This window comes from Anomalospiza imberbis, chromosome 3 (assembly GCF_031753505.1).
Source record: "Anomalospiza imberbis isolate Cuckoo-Finch-1a 21T00152 chromosome 3, ASM3175350v1, whole genome shotgun sequence".
NCBI lineage: Eukaryota > Metazoa > Chordata > Aves > Passeriformes > Viduidae > Anomalospiza > Anomalospiza imberbis.
Genome location: NC_089683.1, coordinates 114,236,177 through 114,244,211, shown reverse-complemented (window position 1 = coordinate 114,244,211; position 8,035 = coordinate 114,236,177).

Genomic DNA, 8,035 nt, shown 5'->3' with positions numbered 1-8,035 from the left:
AGGAAGGCATTTTTAGCAGTGGCCCATGAAAAATAGGGCTAATGCAGCATTCCCTAAACAAACAATGGCTTTTGAGACACCAAAAATATTGAGTTGGAATGGAAGAAATTTCACCCTGATAAGATGCATTTCAAACCAAACCAAACACTGAGATATAATGGCAATAAGCCACATATTTATCCAAGCTATAAATCTGAACCCTTTGGGTAAATTTTGCTCCTTCCCTTTTATGTTTTATTTCCCTCCTTAGCCTTTATTCCCACATTTTTACTTGGACTATAAACAGCTGGTGTAGAAAAGGTATATTTGGGTATTAGTAAAAACAACCAAGGTCATAAAAATTATTTAAAATTGAGGAAAAAAATCCCAACCACATGTGCCTTGAAACTGGAGAAAAGTTATGTCTTAGCCAGTTATGTCTTCTTTTCTATTTGTAAGAGCTATTAAATCATGTGGCTCCCAGGGCAGAAAGAATAAATGGGTTTATCTTGGTGGAAGCTTCACAGATTGATATTTTAGAACTCTAGTGTCTGAGCACTGGGGTATTCATTGAGAGTATCAAAGTTTTCCATCTTTTCCAGAGCTTCTCCTGGAGTAACAAACCTCTCAGCAATGAAGGGACTTTTACCTTTTTGAAATCACTGAGTGGGGAGGATTTTCCTCCTTTCTTGGTTTTAGTCTCAAAGTTAAACAGTTTAGAGTTTAAGTTCAAAGTTTAAGAGTTCACAGCTCTAGGAAGTGACATTGCAAACCGGATTATTTCAAATTCTTGAAGCTGGATGATGTCAAAGTGCACTGATAGACCAGACCACCCCCACCTGCTAGTTCAGTTTGAATGGAATTTGTTAGATCCTGGATTACATCTAAAACCAGCACAGACACTCTAATTAAACCCACTCAAGTTAGCCTGGGGACCAGAAACAGTGGGAAGCATCTTTTCTACCTGGTTTCCAAAATGCTGTTTGGATTACAGCCGATTCTGGTACCTTAATATAACATTGCAGTTTGTAGGATGAGTCACTGATAAATCAAAGAGAATTGTTTGCATTCATATCATTATTTGAATGAGAAGTTTCAGACTCTTAGTCTCCATCCTCAGAAAATTTTCAGTCTTGCAACTTAACAGCAAGGAAAATAGAACAGCCAAAGCATAAAAAAATTCCCCAACCAAACCACCCCAAAACTAATCAGTCAGAGTTCAATTTAAAGGCCATTTATTAAGTATTTATGGAGCAAAAGCAAACAGAGATGTGTAAGAAATTTTGAGAGACTGGTTTGCTAAGCTGGTAGGAAATTTCATTCCTAAAGCTCTACCCTTTTGGAGAAAAATAGGATTGTAGGCCTCATTTTCAGATGATTTGGATGCAGCCCTAACTCTGGAATATCTGTGACTTGCTAATAACCTCTGTACCTGCCTACTACATCTTTTGCAGAGAGTAGAATGTTGTGTGCCCAGTAATTTGTCATTACACAGTGAGAAGAGAGAGAGCTCTGTAGACCCTGTAGTAACTGCAATGGTTGTAATTATGCTAAACCCATAAATATATCAAATAAACTGTTTGATGTTCCCCCTTTTCACTGTGTTCAGTGTAAAAAGAAACATGAAATGACCTTCTGGTGATTAAAGTAATAAGTGCTCTAACAACCCCAATATGTGCTCAGTGTATCATATAAACTTTGTGCTGATGCATATTCTGGAATTGGATGAAAACACTGCAAAACAGCATGAAAAGGAGCTATGTTTTACATCAGATGAAAGAGAAAAGGCTGGCATTTTATAGCTACCTGGCTTTGGAGTGTATGGTTGCTTGCTATTTTTACCACTGAATCCCCTCATCACTGGATGACCTCTTTCAGGTCACAACTTAGTATCCACGTGACAGTATCTAGCATCAGTTTTGTCCTTATAGTGAGCAATTTACAAGTTAGAAGTGTAATTTCAGTGAATACCAGACAAGTCCTCTATTGGTTTTGAGATAGAGGTTAAAAAACTTGCCTGGCACCTATAGCAATGTCTTATTCCATGAAAAGGTTCACCCTGGCCTGAGTAACTCCTGTCTTCTGATTAATATTCTGCCTATCTTATGTTGTCTGTAAGTGGATGTTTTTGGCTTGTCATGTTCTTCTGTCGGCCTATTTGTTGTAAATAATCTACTTTTTTACAATGGACTAGTAATTATTCAGGGCTTTATGAAATCCAGTTCTTTTTACTGTAACACCTATAAAGCTGATTCCAGAATATCTATTCATGCCAATGAAAATTTGAATACTTTAGAGCGCTTATGCAAATTGTATATTAATTGTTAATGTTATTTACTAGAACATAGTTGTTGTTCTGCAGATGACCCTGCTCACTGAAGTGCTAGAATAAACTGATTTTCTTTAGAATAGTAGATACTGCCAAGAATTCCCTTTTTTCTTGACTATTCCGACTGACATGCACTGTGAGCCCATCTGTCCTGTTGGGTCTGGTAGATCTGTTGTTAAAACCACCACTGTAAATCCAGTGGGGTTTAAATATTTTTCCACATACTCAAGTAGTGTTGCTGACAGCCGAAGGGTTCTGGTGACCTTTGGCATGGCAGAAATTTGTTAAGTACTACTTGTCCTGCACTTGGCAGGTGTGAAGACCCTCACATTTTATCTTTGCATGCAGTTATTTGAGGCCTTAGGACAACGTTCTGCAGTTTATTTTCTATTGCTTGTTATAGGCCCTTTCTCTGCTCTTGCAATCAGAGATTCCCTTCTGATGCCCTTCCTTGGAGACAGGAAGAAATGACTTTCAGAAGACAAGCCAGCTGACAAGAGGTGGGATTTTAAAGCAGTCACAGGCAAGGCTGTTGGGAAGAAGTGCCTTGGTGAGGGCAGAGGGAGTAATGACTGATCTTTGTGGGAATCCAGTGCACTTTGTAGTGGCTCTGGATTCATGCAGCCAAGTCTCTACTGGGTCTCACGATCCATATGCTCTGCTGCCTGAGGAATACTCCACTATTAACTGTCTTGCACATAGATCTAGAGCAACTGAGCTGCAAATAAGCTTTTTTCCTCTAAAGCAATGCCAGTAATGACACATAATGACAGAGCAGCAGGACCAAAATTTGATGCTTGCCCGGTTTCCCTCGTACTCTGCTGTTCTTCATAGGGTTTGGATGCTCTTTCCTTCTGCTCTGCACATCCACTTTTGCAAATGGGCAGCATCTCCCTTCAGGGATGTGCAGGGAAGGGCTGGCAAGTCCTACCTGCCTCTTCTGTCACCCAGCAAGGCCTCTGTTCTGCTGAGCCCCCCGTGCAGTTTGACAGGAATAGGTGAGAGACAGCCTCTTTTCTCTAAGAGAGGAAAAAAGTCACACTGTGCTTCACTTGTTGTATTTTTCACCCCAAGAGATTATACAGAATACTTTCCAAAACCCTTTCAGGCTCTGGAATTTTAGGATCAATGTGTCTTTGGCTATTTCTAAAACAGATTGAACAAGAACAGACTCACAAATTGTCCATGAAATAGAAATAAATGTGAATGATTGTTATTTGGAAGAATCTGTTGGGATTCAGAGAAGAGCTAGGAATGTGAACACGCAAGCTGAAGAGGAAAAAAATGTCTTGGTTTTGTTATAAAGGAGATTGTAGAGAGGATTCCTGGCACAACTGCACGTGCATTCATACAGGAAGTTCCACCTGTCTTTCTCAACCTATTGCCTGTATCCTCACCTGCTGATTTTCCACAGTATTTTTCACTACACCAATCAGATGAGTTTTAATTTTGTTTCTGAAATGACTTAAAATGTGTTCTAGCAAGGTTTTAATCTATTATCTTACTTTATGCATTATTGTGTACTTTTGCCTTCTCCAAGTTTTTACCAGGCCATAGTCTGCAGCCTCCAAATCCAAGCTTGACTGTAGGTCAGCTCAGTTCAGTTTTTAAAAGGTGATGCTTCCAATCACAGCCTGCAGGGAGACAGTGCTGGTGCTGCCACAGGGACCCAGCACCATCCTGAGCCTGCCCTCCTTTCCTGAGGCATGTCCCAGTGCTGGTGGCACAGAGGTGGCCCGACTTTCACGTGTTCCCTCCTGCAAGCAGCTGCTAAAACCATGCCAGGAGGCATTATAAAAAAATAGTAATGAATAATGATGACCCCAGGAGCAGCGTGCCCCTCCATAACCTCAGCTGGAGGGCAGGATAAATTGTAGTACATTCAAGTTAGGAGTTTGAAGTCTAGTTAGGAGTTTAATGTGGAGGATATGAGGCAGCACCACTCCATGCAGGTGCTTCCCATATGGATGCCTGCAGAGCTGTGGCTCTGCTGACTCACCTGTTTAACAGGGGCCTTGCCTGCCAAGAGCACTCCCTGATAAGCTGGATTTGAGCTCTGTAATCAAGGTGGGGGAAGAAAGCAAGCACATCTTTCTGATGCTAATGGAAAATCTTTTATTGGAAAGAAATTGGCATAGTCAGAGAAGCTCTCATGGACACCTGAGGGCGATTACTGGCTGGACTCATCAATATCTAAGGATATCTGCAAGTGTAAAGAGCTGTTACCAATTATGTGTTGAAACAGCACCTTCAGAAAATGAAAGTACTCGAGAATCGGGATGGGTGAGTGTACAAAGCCATTCCCCCAAGTCTCTGCCACCAAAACAGTCTGTTTTACTTCATGTCCCCTGATGGGACTGCATGTAACACTCTCCTCTCTTCCTGAGTCTAAGTCTCTGTTATTAGTCCTTGTTCTGTTTCTAGGATCAGACAAATATCACGTCTTTATTCTGTGCTGTCAGTGTAGTGAGACAGTCAGATCCCACCCATCTGTCAGCTCACTATGAATTTTGTTTAGGTTTTGGCTGCTGGAATCATGCATAGGACTCCCACTGGCAGCTCAGCAGAGCTACTTCCAAATTAAAAAGAATTTCACATGTTCCTGAAGGAATTTCAGATGTTCCTGTAGCAAGAAGTAACATCTCCTATAATCCAATAAATGACTCTTCCCCTACTGATACTTTTCATTTCTCATGTGGGAGAAGTTGAAAGGAAAACAGTTTTCTTATTTTAGGAATTTGCCAATCATTGTGGAATCATATAAAAGAGGTGTGGAAGAGACTAGTGAAATCTAATGGAGAATGAAATGCATGACAGCATCATGCATGAGGCCAATAAAGAACCATAGGATCATTTCAGCTAGCTGGTGCATGCTGGTGAAATGTTGATATTGTTTTCTCTGTCATCTGTTTCACAGCTCTTCCTGTCTCCTCACCTTTAATTATCATTCTGTTGGGGTTCTGCCTAAGAAAGCAGAGCCATCTGGGGAAATCAGCATTGCTTCACTCAGTCTCGGCTGGAATTAAAATGATCTGCTGTGAAGACGAAGAAGAAGGAAAAAAAAATCCAAAATATCTTGTCTAGGGAATTAACCAGAACTGTTGACCAGCTCCTACAGTTCAGTATAAGAAAGAAATTTTATTCAATTAGATACTGGAATGTAATCTAACATTACAAAGAAAAAAAGGAAGGTAGATGAAAGTTTGCTCCTATTTTTATGTAGCAGACATGCTGTCACAAAATCACAGTGCATGTGTACTTTAATGAAAGCCAATGAATCGTTCCTACTTATAAAGATGACAGGATGAGGCCAGCATCTGTTAAAATCAGTGAAATATATTAATTCTCCTTCCAAAATCATGACCTCATATTCCCAGGCCTGCAGAAATGGAGGATGTGCAGTAAATTAGTCCCACAACCTTTTACCTCTGAGCCTGGACCCTGCTGAGGCCACCAGTTGAAATGAATCTCTGTCTCCGTCCGAAGCAAATCCCCTCAGAGTATTTACTGCCATCATAAAAGTGCTTTGGCACTGGGGCAATTTGACCAGATTAATTGTCACTGTTTGGAGAGAGCAGGGCACAGCCAGAGCAGAGAGCTCTTGTGGTGGCTGGGAGTCTGCACTGCTCAGCTCGTGTTGCTGCTGTCAGGTCTAGACTTCCAAAGCACAGAGGAAGTTAATATTAATAAAAAAAGTTTGTGTGAGTGGAGGAGGAGGATAAACAACAAATAGCAACACCCAGTCCTTCTAAACAACCACGTGTCAAACACTGCTGTCTTAAGTGAGGCTTGCTGCTTATCATTTTAATTTGTCTCATAAAATAATCAGTCCAAGAATATATTGGCTAAATTATTGAGTAATGTGAGAATTGAAGCCACCTCAGGAAACAGCGTTAAATGAATAATTCTCTGAGCACTGGAGCAAACGAGGCCTGACGTTTTATGAATTTGTCTCCACTGCTTTGACAGGATAGGATTGATTAAAATGAGAGTTTGTCCTGTTAGGAGGTTTCTGTCATTTCCCTGCTGTGCAGATCCTGTGGTGCTTGGTTGGTAGTGTGACCCTTGGTGAGGACTGCACAGTGTCTCTCTTCCAGCCAGGCTCAGCCATGAAACATCTGGCAGTGCAATGCTGCCTGCACAGCTGGGGTAAAGAGGAATCGGAGCCTTTGCTCAGTCCTGCTTTCCTTAATTTTTTTTCATGACCTGCATTGCATATAATTGTTCTGGCTGCAGTGAGGCAGAAAAGTAAAACAAAAGTGAAGACCTGGGTGGGAGAAAACCCCAAGCTCTCCACCATAAAGACGGTGTGGGTGCTGCTTGCAGATCATTTAGCCACAAGAACTTGCGTACAAGCCTTCTGTTGAATTGAGGTGAACACGCTCATAAGATGGTAACTGACCGATTTTGTCGCTGCATAGTAAGATAAACAACCAATAAAAGCAGATCAGCCATTGTGCAGGAGGAGGAAGGTCATATATCCCTGCTTTTGCTCCTTTTACTGAGTTGGGGCATAGCAAGGAAAACCTGCCAGTTCCTGGAGAACAAATATAAGACTCATTAAGTCAGTCTCATTAAATCTTACAATCATGGCTTCTATGCAGTGCTAGCAAGGAAAGTGCTTTAACTGATAAAAACCCCCAAAGGCGCTATCAGCAGTACCAGAAGGTAAGACTTTTTATTTGTTTCTTTCTTGCCTGTTACTTGATGCAGAGCTGGAATGAGACTGCAGTGTTTCACTGCACAAGAAGGTCATAAAAATGTCTGAAATTGTCAGGAAATGTATGGATGTGGAAAGAGTGTTTCCATCCATCAGATTTTGCAGCAGCTGAGCAGAACTCCTCAAAAAGGAGTAGCTTTCCTCTGCCAAATCCACTGGCTAGCTGGTTGCCCTCAGTAGGAGTTCCTGGCAGATGAAAACAGCAGAGGGAAGAAAAATACACTGAAATGATATTCCTAAAATTTGACAGCAATACAAGAATATTCTGTCCAAATGCCTGTAGGCATTTTTAGTTTTCTACATTCACTGTCTGAGTGTTTTGATGTGGTTTGGTTTAAGTTTCAACGTTACTTTATATTTTATGGAAGTATGCATTTATAAAAAGACGTGTTTTTTCATAATTAAAGAGGTATTTATTACATGCATTATCTGAAATGAGGCAGCATGTAGCAGTGAGTTCATTGAGCACAGGCATCCTGAGAACACTGATGTACAGGAAAGATGCTCCATTTCCTGAGCAGCTCAAAATCCATGGAAGTGCCCCACATCAGATATAGCCTGACCTGAGTGGAGGAAGGGCAGTGTACAGAAGTCAGGGAGGAGAGTGCAACTATGGGTCAGTGATGAAACACAAAAGTTTATGATTAAGAAGCTGAAGAATGAACGAACGAACGAATGAATGTTGCTGGAGCTTGTGTCTGCAGCTTTGCTGAGCTTGCTTCGCCACTCACTCAGGCATCTTCTTCCTGTTGTTGCCCAGAGAAGTCAGGGATGCCCCATCCCTGGAAGTGTTCGAGGCCAGGTTGGGTGGGGCCCTGAGCAGCCTGGTCTAACCAGAACTGACAACCCTGGCTGGCCTTGGAGGATGAGAGGCTTTAAACCCTGCAACTCAGCGCCTTGGGGGAGCTTTCTAGGAGGTCCCCAGGAGGCCGAGGCCAGCCAGAGCTGTTGGTCCCGGCAGCTTTGGTCTGGGAGACATCCTGTGATAGAAATTTTTGGAGACAGAA